Source organism: Gigantopelta aegis, unplaced genomic scaffold (assembly GCF_016097555.1).
Source record: "Gigantopelta aegis isolate Gae_Host unplaced genomic scaffold, Gae_host_genome ctg2520_pilon_pilon, whole genome shotgun sequence".
NCBI classification, from domain to species: domain Eukaryota; kingdom Metazoa; phylum Mollusca; class Gastropoda; order Neomphalida; family Peltospiridae; genus Gigantopelta; species Gigantopelta aegis.
In genome coordinates this window covers 57,170-71,400 of record NW_024532945.1, presented here as the reverse complement: position 1 = coordinate 71,400, position 14,231 = coordinate 57,170, and the positions used below count along the sequence as shown (strand labels likewise).

Genomic DNA, 14,231 nt, shown 5'->3' with positions numbered 1-14,231 from the left:
ATTTCAGAAATTAGTTAACAACACAGGTACAGACTTTTTAGTAGATATATTTCTAATACCTACTAACCATGGATTAGCAGAGTCACAAGGAATTAAGGTGGAGTCATTATTATCTTCTTGATCAGTTTCCACTGACTATACTCTCACCATCTGAGTCACTAGTGGAAAAGGTAAGGAACTAGAAGACAGTTACCAAACTATAACTGTACCTCTCCTGAATAACTTTTCTGTTTCACTTCTCCCTCTCAAGCGACCCCCCCCTCTGTTCACTTGTTCAATCATCAGTGCAAGTCTAATCTGTATAATAAACATTGAACAAGTAAAAAGAAAGTTATTACTTACAGATGGATCTCTATGTTTTCTGGTTAGTTGTTCTTTGGTCCACTTCGACAGTCTGGAATGTTTTAATGTAGCACGTTCTTTAGCTACTCAATCGCTCAGCTCTTTCTACCAACTCGTTACCATCATCTTCATAATCAAAAGTTTGGGCTTCCATTTTTTCTTTTCTCTTCCTCTGAATTTTGTGAAATCTAAAACAAATGACATACTCAATAATTAAATACATGGAGTCTTCAAATATTATGATTTATTTCTTACTTTTTGCTTTTTATCCGATTAATTCTTCGTTGTTTTTGTTCATAAGCAGATATTAATGCTCTCATCTTCCTTAATTCACCACGTCTTTCTTTTGCCTACAAGTTAAAAATTGTAAAGATAATCTCATAAAAATATACAGTTAAATTAATTAAAATAAATTTGCAAAAGCTCTAATTTTTGTAGTAATATTTTATTTTTATTAAAATATCTATAATTATCAAATTATTATATTATTTAATATAAATATTAATATAGTATCACAATAAATGTACCTCTTGAATTGATAATTTTAGTATATTTTCTTTTCAGCTTCACTTAGTTCTTGATCGTTATGTATAACATGTTCACTTTTATTCCATACAGGAATCTATAGCAATTTCTAATGATGTTATAGGCTATAATAAATAAATAAAATGAAACAATTTAAAGAGAAATTAACTAACTTTAAAAGAATCTACTTTCGCTGTAAGTGAAGGTAACGGAGGTACATCCTCTTGAAGAGGGAACTGTAAATGCTCAGCCTAATTAATAAATAATATCTATGTTACTAAGGCACAAATGTATACTTTAATGTTGTTGTTTGACAATTGGTTCCCATTCTGAAATCTGATTGGGATGATTTCTTCTTGTAAGCTAATTTGCGATGAAATCTATAAAGAATATATTTTTTAAATCATAAAAAGATGTAACTTGCTTTGTCTTTATGAAACTGGAGCCAGTGGTTTTATAAGATGTGTAGTCTTACCATCAACTTTAGTCTAAAAACAATACAACAATATACTTGATATACAATTACCATAGCAACGTACAAGTCTGTTTTTAAGTTGTTTTAATCCTTCTTGTTTGATAGACCTACTAACAAATCTGCAGTATCAACACGATTACTGTTGTCTGTTAAATAAAAATTGAAGTGTGAAAAGATGGTCCGGAGGTCAAATATCTTGCCTTCTCGTGATGTGATAAATTAAACTCAGATATTATGTTGGATGGTTCATTTCGTTGTTTGTATACGACTAAAAAAATTGAATGTTATCACTATTATAATCAGGTATCCATAGCAACAAATAAATATTGTTTATGGCGTCACAGTGTTAAATCTAATACATTAAAATATAATGTATGGACTGTTGCTTAGGACCAATGTTATTTACCCGCTTTTTTCCTAAGGATGTGATCGTTTCCAGCAACTGCTGGTGGCTATCTCCTTCCCAACTCATCCTATTAATATTTAAAAGATACAGTAGAGGACAATAAGGTCACCATCATACAAATAACATTTCTATTAGTTTTATCTACCTCACTTGATTCTTCTGTAGAAAGTAGTTCCTGGTCGATATCGTCTTGTTTTTTCAGATAAATAAACTTTTGCTGTCGTTAGAAAGTCTGCCATAATTTTTTCCACGTGGATACAATCAAAAATATACGTCGTGCACGAGATTTAAGATTGCTCCAACTAAAATGGTTTTTAAAAATCACTTTAAGGTAACTACATAACTCCTTTATTAAGTAAAGTAATTATTGTGCTCAGAAAATGTTGTTAAAGTCTGTAAAAATCTAAAGAAATACATTCTACAAGTTAAACAAAAAATATTAAAAATTAATGCATTTTAAGAGCAGAAATAAAAATAGACCTCAAATTCTAACGTCATATAGAGTTTTAACTAATTTGAAGACTTGGTAAGAGTCTCAATTCTTTTTTTAAAATATTGTTTGAAACTAAAAAATGGCCCAAGATGATAGAAAACAGAATAAATTTAAAATTTTCATATAGTTACTGATTTAGGTCCTCTACTAATTTAAAATGGACCCAGAATATACTATATTCAGTTATAAAATATATTAAAAACACTCTCAGAACAGTTAAGCAAGCGTAGACAGTCAATTCACTCTAATTCTTACTTTATTAAATAATGCATTCACAATTAGTATTTTTTTTGAAAAAAATTGAAAGCTTTAAAGAACAGTTTTATGCCAAAAATATAATGTTTTAAATTTATTGAAAGATCTGGTTTCCACTCTGTCATGTGATCTACCATTAGCATTCAATTAACAGTGTGGTTTAACTTACTGCTTATAAAATTGGTTCTTTTTTTGTTATGCCAATAATATTAAATAATGATAAAATTAATATAATTAGTAGTGTTGGTTCTAGTTTGTTTAAATGGGACTAGTTTAAGTTATTTAAACAGCGTCTTTACTTCACCGACCTTTGAAATTACAAGGCAAAAGTATCATTAATGAGATTCATAGCGCTACACATTGTCGCCCACAAGAGCATGAAGACAAAATCGTAAGTACATATAAAAGGAAACCAAAGCAGTCGTGAGTGCCAGTGTGTTGTGGGCCAGCGTCTGCAATGCATCAGACCTCTGAGATGGTTACCAGCATACTCTACGGAGTATCCGAAAGGCCGACTAGGATAGGGCTGTAGTCTCCCTTTAAAACGAGAAGAGGCTGGTGTATTTGTGGTTCCCGGTTCCTGAATGCGACATTCCCTAAGAGCTGGAATCCCGTACGGCTGGTTTTAAGTTAGGGCGACGCTCCAGCCAGGATTACTCGCGAAGACGAGGGTTACCAAGCCAGGTGGCGGTCCAGCTAGCAATAGCAGGAATCCTGGAGCCTAAGTGGAAGCCTGAGTGGGTGAGCGAGTAGGAATCGTTTGGGCAACACACAAGGATTTTTTTTTTTTAATTTAGATTTATTTATTTATTTAAACTACTGGGAAACTATATATATAAACTGGCCCTCATAGAGAACATTTTACGAACTTGATAAGTTGTGTGATATATACAAAATATGCAATTAGTATTTCAAAACATAAAACTAAAAAAAGAAAATTTCATAAAATATTATTATCATAATTTTATCAGATAATTTTATTAACTGTTGAACAAGTTTAACTGGTTTTATTTAAGTCATTTGATGGAGGGTCATTGTGCGAAATCATCACAGGCATGCTTATAACTGGGCACTAGATCATGTCAGAGCAACAACATTAGAATGGTTTAAGAAACTAGGAGAGCCACTGGTATTTGGTAAAGATAAAGGTCCTTATAACATAGTCTACTTTGGATTTATAATCCCTTGGAATATTATAATTGAATCACTGACAATCAGGGGAATACAGTTGTTGAAATTCAGTCACCAATGTCAGACTTCAACTGACTTTTTTTCATTAAAGAATCAGCTGGGTTTCATTATTGTAAACTACTGTCTCCAGCTTGTGCTATGGAATGGATCTACATTGATAGGAGTTTGAGGTTATATAACTTCTTAAAACAAAATCAACAAGAAATTAATATAAAATATACAATTATAATAAAATAAATTTAAAATTTTTTGTAACTTTCTACTTTCTATTATAATCACCAAGGCAGTATTAAGTGAACTATTGATGAACACATTGTTTGGTATCTTTGTTCTCTTTTTTGGACATGTTCATTTTATGGACAGCTAAACCAGCAAGTGTGTTCGTCTCTCCATTTCCTTTTTGCTTCTAATGATTCAAGAGGAGTCTGTGTTTCCATAGCAACTAAAATCACAATAAAGAGAAAATTAACTGATATTTGGAAGTAGTTAATTATTATTGTAATGAACAATGTATTATTAACTTTGTGTAGAGGACATTTGTTTTTTCTTCAAAAAATGGGCTGTTGTTTTTCAACTTTTCTACTGTTATAAAATTAACTTACATTTCATTGTTCACACCAATCAATGCACAAAAAGAAAAATACATCAAGTAATTATCAGAAATGTATTAATATACTTCAAATTACATGTTGATAAAATATATTGCCCATTAAGGAAAGCCTTCCTTAAAGTCAGAAGACTTACTGTCATGACAACACTAATGTCAAGACAAGTGTTTCTATATTCTAACTTCCTTCTTAAAATACAATACCATATTAGAATACATATTGTCATAATATTACTATATCTTCAATATATAGAGTCATATTTGTAGAATTAGGTACAAACATCAATACTGCATTAGTCCAAGTGCTTCAAAGATCTTTTGCCAAAAACAGTGCTCACCTGTGATTGTATTTAACTAACTGTGCTAATGCTTCAAGCATAAATATAATACTGCTGGTAAGTATCATGCTAGGATACTAATAACAGATGATATTTTACCTCTAACAACTTCTAGTGTATCTCCTGTAAGTGATCTTGATGACTGGGTACTACAAACATTAGTGATGTTTTCTCCATAAAGTCACAATAATTCTGCATTCCTTGAGCATTAAGATGCATTACCTCAAAGGGTCCCATAAAGGAATATCTTAATCCCAGACCCTGTGATATGGCAGTGTCTATATCTTCAGGAGATGCCACCTTGTCCTATTGGGAGACATAAACAATAGCCACCCATCCTTGTATAATTCTAACATCATCAATTATGGTAATGTTAAAATATTTAATATATTACTATACCTCTACTAGTCTCCATGCTTCCATTATTAAAGCAAATTGTAGTCTGTTAACAATAAAAACCGTTTATCTCTTTCTTTACACCACATAGGTTCTGGCCTATTCCTTCTAATAAAGATTTAGTACGAGAGACAGTAAATGAACTTGTAAATTGAGATGGAACAAGTTCTACTACAGGTGTATAATGTGGAGGGTTGATCTAGATAAAGTACAAAGGTCAAAGATGACAGTGAAAAGACACACATGGTTGCCAATAGTTAACATCAAAGAGGTTGTTAAATGTTGACATGACAAACTGTGTACAAAGGATATTAATTAGACATTGTCTTTGTGTATAGAGATTATATAATAATGGTATTAGTTGCTCAATCAAAACAAAATACATATCCCCTGTTTATAATAATAATGATATAACTAACACAGATATTACAGATATAGTTTACATAGTTGATTAGTCAGTTATTACATCATACTAGTGGAAGACATATAAAGTAACCTTATGATACATAACAAACCATATATGGAAGAGCTATAGTTACTATAACAACTTACATCAAAGTATGGAGTAATATATCAAAGCTCAACAATAATATGATAAACTATTTGTTCAGTATTTATGACAAATTCCTGGATCCTTTAGTAATACAGATAGTTCTATACTAGTAGTAAACATTTCATTAAGCAGCTGGTTGTATTTATTTACATCCCAGCTTGATGTAGTTCTACTATTATACAACTATTGTTAGATATTAGGAAAAAATGACTTATAATCATATTTGAATATTTTACTCATTTATTTAAGTATTTAAAACTCTTTATTGACCTTTTAAGGACTGAGGACTACTTTTGGTAAATTTTAAAAGTACATACCCAATTTTAAAAAACTTACAGGATGAGCAATAATACATTGTTCCTTGTGTTTTAACTCTACAAGAAATTTAGAGGGAACAATACATGAAGTGGAACTAGCTAAAATAAACATCATCTCCTACAATATCATCAATTTGTTGTTGAAACAGTTTTTTCTTTAGTTCCACGTTCTCAGGAACTACATTCTAAGTATTAGGTTAGGAATGAGTCCAAAATATATTCTAATTACCTGAACATAAATGACATCTTTCAATGCTTCTACCAAATTATTTGTGAGTTTTATATGCGTTAAAAGATCAGTAACACTTTCATTTTCTTTGAGAAAACCTAATCTTCAATTCTTGAAGTTTACTTCGTAATCCTTCAATAACTGCATCTATTTGACTTTTTTCAGAGAACATATATCATAAAGGTTGACATAATAGCCTGCCTTTATAAAAAGCTTGAAAAAAGAAAGAAAAAAACATATAACAAGTATATTTATACAGAAGCCACTTTACTGACCACAGTCCAACTTTTCCCGATCATACCGCTATAGAAAAATAAAACTAAATACTTCTTTATCAAATAAGCAACATTTACCTTCCCAGAATGGATACATATTCTCTGTGGCTCTCCTCCATTTCCTTTCAAAGAGATAGCTCGGTTGTTTAGTCGTCCTACAACAAATAGAGCCACGCCTTTTAATTTTTGTATATATCTTATTAACTTATGCAGCGGCAGCTATAACAAATGGAAAGAAAGCAACAGTTTGTGTGGGCTCCACACCCTATCGAAGGCTATATACTAGGACATATTAGTGATGTAGGTGCTGACAGCTTGACTATAGAAGCCAAAGATCATCCTGGACACGTAGGCTATAACTGACTAACTTGAAAGGGTGGAGCTCGTTTATCTAATCCACCCCTCTCAACTAAAACTTCTTCCATAAGAATTTTTTTATTTTACAGAGTATTACTGCACTTTATGAAGATATCTATCCTGCACTTGCTGAAAGTTTTGACAAAGAAGTAGAAGACAACTGTAAGGAGACCACATCTGGCAATCCAGCCTGCTACCAACCATTATATATATATATATATATAATAACTAAATAAATGTCATTATTTATTGTAGGTTCCTTGCTTTATCTAAATGAAGCTACTTTGCTACATAACATTCATCAAAGATACAAAAAAGACCTTATCTATGTAAGTTTATAATGACTTTATCAAATGCTTCAAAAGTATTTCTGCATCCCTCTTTCTGCAGAGCTATGTTGCCAACATTTCACTTGCAGTTAATCCATATAAGAACATACCAAATCTCTATTCTCTGAAACCGCTAAAAAAGTACAAAGGAAAAAGCCTGGGCATTCTCCCTCCACATGTGTTTGCCATTGGTAAGTCACATGATAAATACTTAACTATATTATTAAGTTATTAATGTTCAGCTGATAAAGTATATCGTGATTTAAGAGCTCAAAAACAAAGTCAATCTATTATTGTTAGCGGTAACGTCTATTGTTGTCATGTGATCAAGATATGTTGTCATGTGATATCAATGTGACAGGTGAAAGTGGCGCTGGAAAAAACTGAAACAACTAAATTCATTCTGCAATATTAACTCAAGTATATGGGGCAGCTGCTGGAATTTGTTGAACAAAGAATTGTTGGAGGTACCTTAAAGATAAAGCAGCTGTATGGAATCCTTTATATTATAGCTAACCCTCTTTTGGAATCATTTGGTAATGCAAAGACACTTAGAAATGACAACAGTTCACGTTTTGGGAAGTTTGTAGAGATTCACTTTTTGGATGCTGAGGTAATAGTGATGATAATTCTTACCTAATGTATACAGTCTTCTGTAGTTCAAAGTAGGTTGGTGGTCATGTCTCACACTATCTATTAGAGAAGTCCCGTGTTTGTTTTCAAATGGAACAAGAAAAGAAAACTACCACATTTTTATTATATGTTAGCTGGTGCTCCACCAGATATGAGACAAGCACTGGGACTAGACCCTAGACAGTCATTTCTTGTAAGTAAAAGGCATATTCTTTGACACTAAACAACAACAAAGTATCATATTATTAACATAGATAATCCTGTTATATCATATCATATATATATATCTGTCAGATTTATATCTATTATTAACATAGTTTCCATCTGGTATATTTCCATGGGTATCTATCTATTGTTTTTCTGTTTCCTTTGAAGTATCTTAATCGACCAACATCATCTCAAGATTCCACGCCTCAAGATAAAGAGAACTTTGACAAATTAATTAAAGCAATGGACAATATAGGAATGACTGCTCAGGAAAAAAGCAGATTTATTCCGTGTGACAGCTGCTGTCCTTCATTTGGGTAACATCCTGTTTGAAGACGATACCAGTCAAAAAGGTTTTTATAAACAATTACTTTATTTATGTATTAAAATATATTTATAGGGTAGTATAATCTTTAAAGAAATCAGAGAACTCACTTGTGGGCGTGGCCAATCTTTTGGCAATTGGAGTCGATGATCTACGTCGTTGTTTGACATCACGCGTTTATGACAACTACAAAAAAAAGGAACAATTGGTACTATTATAAAGTAAGTAACAAGAAAACAAATTATAAGTATTTCCAGCTGCTTAGAAACTAAAATAATAAACAATTAAAAGTTATTTACATATTCATAACTTTTTCTTATTTAGTGTACATTAAAACCTGATCAAGCCTGTCATGCTAGAGATGCTTTATCTAAAGCATGTATCTTCGTCTCTTTGACTGGATTATTAAAAGAGTCAATAATTGCTTCCCCTTTATTACTTCTCGTTATTACATTGGTGTCCTGGACATAGCTGGGTTTGGGTAAGCATGGCAACATTAAGAAACCATAATAAATGATTATATTTTTAGCATATTTATCAATTTAATTCTTTTGAGCAGTTTTGTATAAATTATTGTAATGAAAAACTTCAACAACTTTTTAATGAACGTGTATTAAAGGAGGTAAGTTAAAACTGACTTAGTTATATTGTATCTGTCATTATTGGTATTAGGAACAAGAGTTATACAAAAGAGAGGGATTAGGTATTGCTACAGTGAGATATATGATAATCAAGACTGCATTGGTAAATGCCATATATACATATAAATGACCCAATATGATATACTTTTAGATTTAATTGAAGCTAATACTGTTGGTATAATTGATCTTCTTGATGAGGAATGTCGATTACCCAAAGGTTCCAATGAACACTTTACGACAAGCTATTCATATCCAACATAAGGGACACTTTCGTCTCCAATTCCCACGGCAAGTCAAGACTTAGTCAACATCGAGCTTTACGAGATGAAGAAGGATTCATAATACGACACTTTGCTGGTGCTGTTTGCTATAAAACAGTTAGTAAACATAATATATTGAAGTATTGCCTTAATGTCTGTGATTTTAAAAGGCTGGGTTTTTGGATAAGAACAACGATGCTTTACATGGGAGCTAGAGCAGCTACTAGCAACAAGTACAGACCACTTTGTACAAAGTCTATTTCCAAGCAGTACAGCTAATCATTCAAAAGCAGCTGGGAGCTTTGCTAAAAAATTAACACTAGAAAGTGTTAGTAGTAAATTCAAAAGTTAGTATTGATGTATCTTTTTATTTTATATTATTAATATCATCAGGTTCAACTAAAGATTTAGTCTGAAACTAAGAGCACTGTAAGACGTTGAATTAACTTGTTGTCTATGTTATATTACCGCCAATATTATATTTAGGGTACTAGTTTTCTTCGTTGTTTAAAACAAACATGAAAATGGAGCCGGGTATATTTGTAGGAGGTCAGGTGCTATCACAACTTCAATGTGCAGGTATTACAAACAGGAGTCTTTGTTGCCTCTTGTCATCCATCTTTTTAACTATAGGTATGGTCGCCGTATTAAAATTGATGGAAGAAGGATACCCATCTCGTACTCACTTCATTGACCTCTATAACATGTGAGTTAGTCATGTGAACATGACTAACATGTGATACATTTTCTGTAGGTACAAATCAATATTACCAGTCAAACGGTTCAACTGGATCCTCGGACATTTTGCGAGACACTATTTCATGCTGTGGGTGTTAGGGAGAAGGAATTTAATTTGGTCAGAACAAAGTTTCTTTAAAAGCTGGCAAAGTATTTTGTTTTGTTATTTTTGTATATAAAGTGAACTAATATTTTATAGTTTGCTGAGTTTGATCAGGTAATGCAGAGTGATCCAGAGAAGCTTCAGCAATGGTTGCTAAACGTACAGAAATGGCTTATACGTAAACAATGGAGGAAAGTTATTTATGGAGCAATCTCTGTACAAAAATGTAAGAAAAAGCACAATTATTAAACCAGCTTTACACTATAAGATATATTAGAAAGGGAACTTTGTTAATCTGCTTTGTTGTTTATCATTAGTGATTCGCAGATACAATATCGTCAAGAGAATGCTTTAATCATACAATGTCAGTACGTATGTTAATAGCTGTTAAAAAATACAGACAAGGTATGTATTAATACAACATATGATATTAACAATGTTATAATGTATACCTCAGATATCAGGGCATTATGAACTTGAGACATCTTAAAGATAGAGTGAATACTCTTAGTACATTAGGTATGTATGTATATAATGAGCATGTATTAATAATGTTTTATATACAGCACAGAGCTTGAAAACTGATCGACTCATAAATTGCTGCTAAAGGCACAGATCTCAAAGCTGACATTGATAAACAAATAGACAAATTAAAAGTTAGCAATGTAGAGACTGTTTTCTATAAAGTTTTTTTATTCATGCTGTATATAGATGACTTCAATATCAAAAGAACAAAATTGATAAAGATTTAAATGAACTAGTTAACAGAGTAGAAATTTTATGACAGAAATTCAATCTCGGCAAGACGAACAGGAACGTGTAGAGGAGGAAGAAAGAGAGAAAATGAGAATATTGAGAGAAATGCAGGTTAGACCATTTTCCTTATATACTTGCCCTGCATTTTTATTGGAATATAGAAAGAAGAACAACGTACTAAAAGAGGAAGAAGAAGCTGAAAGGATCATCAGAAAGAAAGAGGAAGAAGAGAGGCAAAAGATTGAAGAAAAGAAAGGTATTAATATGACATTGAACAAAACATGACATATATCTATAGGAGAAGAAGAGGTTCGTAATATACAAAGAAGAAAAGAAGTTACAGGAAGAAGCTGACAGGCTTCTTGGGGTAAGTCAATAAACATGTTGTTAAATCAAGTCTTCTGTTGTCATAGGAACAGTTACAGAGGAAAGAAAATGAAGCAGATCTGCGACAAGCAGCAAACAGAGAACAAGAACGCCGAGATTTTGAAATAGCTTTACGATTAGCCCAAGTAAATAATCATTATCTGGTCTAATAAGTCATGTGACTCACTCCAGACTGAGCACCAATCTCAGAATGGTAATAAGTGAACAAATGAAAGGTCAACAAAAGGAGATTATCTCAACGACAAACAACTTCAACGAGCCAGACCTCAATCTCAAGTTGAAGAGCGAATTGTGGCATCTATAAAAGATTATGATCCCTAGAATGTGGAAATTTGCACAATTGAGAGACCACAATCAATACCTCATGCTGGTAGGTCACATGGACTTATGTACTAACATTTACAAAGAGACACACACAAATTTCTAACTTGACTTATTTCAGATATCAATTATTGGAAGCTTGTAAAAGTGACTTCATAGCGATTACAAGTTACCATTCTTGGCGAGATTGTAAAAAAACTCATCAGGACTGGTCTACCAGATGAAAGAGGTAGTCAGCGTATACCTCAAAATGTTGTTGCTGAAGCAAGTTAGCTACTTAACATTTTATAGGTAGTGCTTGTAATTATGTTCAACTTACTTAATAGGTGGAGCTTACTCTCCTGTCGAGAAAGGTTCTGAGATGAGTGATAAAAAAAACATAGATCTTTTAAAGTACCTTTATTTATTATCCGTCATCTACTGAACAAATAGACAAAAAACGAGGATGGTGGTAGCTCATTTTGATGGACCTTGGATTGCTCGTCAGCTGGAACTCCACCCAGACAACCGCCATTAATTTTGATAGCTGGTAAGGGACATGTTGGCAACATCTTTTTTTGTTAATTGTTATCATTTCAATTTAATCATAATGGATGGCTCAATGTACATGGATTATGAAGAACTTGTGATATATAGGTGTCGATGATATGGAGATGTGCGAATTAAGATTAGAAGAAAAACTGGATGACGCGTAAGAAAGGAGCAGAAATTACAGAGAACAATTTGAAGAGATGTGGAAGAAGTTGTGGAGGAACCATACTCTCCTCCATCAACAAAGCTGTAAAGCCCCTGTTATATCTTTTTATTAATTATTAATTAATTTAGTTTTTTTTATTTTGGAAACTGACAATAAAGTAAATGCTAATTATAACAAGTTATGTATAGAGTTTTTAATTAATATTGTGTACAAGCTAATAAAGAAGTGTTCAATAGGGTCTGTCTCGACCCTCGAAAGGGGGCGTGTAGAGATAGCTAACACCAAAAAGTCTCCAATTTGAATTTACGTGAGTGAAGTGTAATGGTATAATCACTACCTCTCCTCCCAGAACAAGTCTGAACAAGCTCTTTCAATCCTATACCCACCTCTAAAAGAACAGAATCAATCAATTTAAATACTACCCTCATAAGACATACCTTCGCTGATCTGGATAAACAGTAGAAAAGGCAAACAAAGTTCCTTTTGTCTTGTGTCAGGATTTACTTCCTTTATTAAAGGACATCAGTTCTCTAAGAGTACAATCCATCCTATAGAGAGACCAAAATATCTTTTTCAATGAATGAGTGTCGTGCCTTACCAAGTGTAAATTTGGAGTTCATTTGATGGCACATTTCCTCTAGAGAAATCTTCTAATCTAAATGGCAGCAATAATATCACGTGATATAGTGATTTCTCTTTACCTGTGGTGACGTCCTTCACAGCAGAAGACACGTAAAAGAATGGACATGTCTATATAAAAAGTACAAATTTTTCGACTTTAATAATTCATTTACTTTTTTCTCTATCTACTGTGAAAGGTTCTACTTCTACTTTCTTCTTTTCTTTGTTGTCTTCATCTTAGGGATAGCTTCCTTTTTCACCAACTCTGATGCCATGTGGAGCATGATAAGTGGGCGTGGGCTTAATCAGATATTGCATGTTATAAATATAATATATAAACTAATCGGAATTCCTTGCAATTTTGGAAATAATGATAATAGGAGCCATTCTAGCTAGCCAATTAAAGTGCTGGCATTGTTAATAAGGCAATTATAAGGACTAAAACAGTGTCCCCCCAGCCCTGATTTTTACCCAAGGCTGGATGGAACTCCAACGAGGCTTAACCCTTAGTTAGGACAAGTCATTTGAGTGGAGTATATTGTAATCAATGATTATTAGTAATAATAAGTTTAATTTAATAACTAATAAAAGGTACAAATAACATAGAATAGTGTCTGTAAAAATATACATATATAAATTCAAATTTAAAAGGCAAAAATATTTTAGATGTTTTTGCCAGCACATGGCTCCACATAGAACATCATTTAAACTTGTTTCGTAAAAATTATCTTTCCAATTGGTATACCACACTGTGTACACTTAAAAACATTGCAAATGGTACGTCTTCTTTTGTATACAGTATGACGTGAAGGTGATTGGCTCATTACAAGCATTGCAAATTTTTTGCAACTTCAAAACACAAACTTGACAGTAAGGATCACCTCTTTTGTCCGAGGCTTTTCACAGTAAGGGGCTTACTACAATCAGTGCATTGAAAACATCAGGATGAAACATACTTAAGTTGAATTGTTACACCTTTGTTGGTTATCGGCTTGTGGCATCTGTAACATTTCTTACTGACCTTCTGTACATAACAAATCATACATAATAAGTTCCTGTGTATTCTTGGAAGCCTTCTCCAATCAAACTCTTTTTACAAGAAACACAGACAAAACAATTAGTATGCCAGTACGCGACTCATGTCGAAGATATTCTGTGGTTGGTAGAATACCTCTTTGCAAGCAAAACACTGAGAAAAATGGTTGGATACAATCTTCACAAAGAAAGTCATCTTCAGAAAAGTCAGTACTTGCGGTCAGTCAAACTCTCACGACATCGTTTACAGACAAAGCATTCTCATGAAAAGACATATTTCTCTTGCGAATTCTTCTTGACCCAAGTGTTATCGGTAAATGGCAAACGTTGACAATCCTCAGCCTCATATTTGTCAAAACATTTTTGGCAAAGAATGCGACCATTATTAGTAGTGTATGTTACCCTGAAGAGGATCATCA

At 32.6% G+C, this 14,231-nt stretch overlaps 2 pseudogenes; one reads left to right on the top strand and one right to left on the bottom strand.

Moving 5' to 3' along the window:
- Window positions 1–421: 421 nt before the first annotated feature.
- LOC121391476 lies at window positions 422–6,521 on the bottom strand (annotated as a pseudogene).
- Window positions 6,522–6,630: 109 nt separating this feature from the next.
- Window positions 6,631–11,824, top strand: LOC121391475 (annotated as a pseudogene).
- The last annotated feature ends 2,407 nt before the right edge of the window (window positions 11,825–14,231 follow it).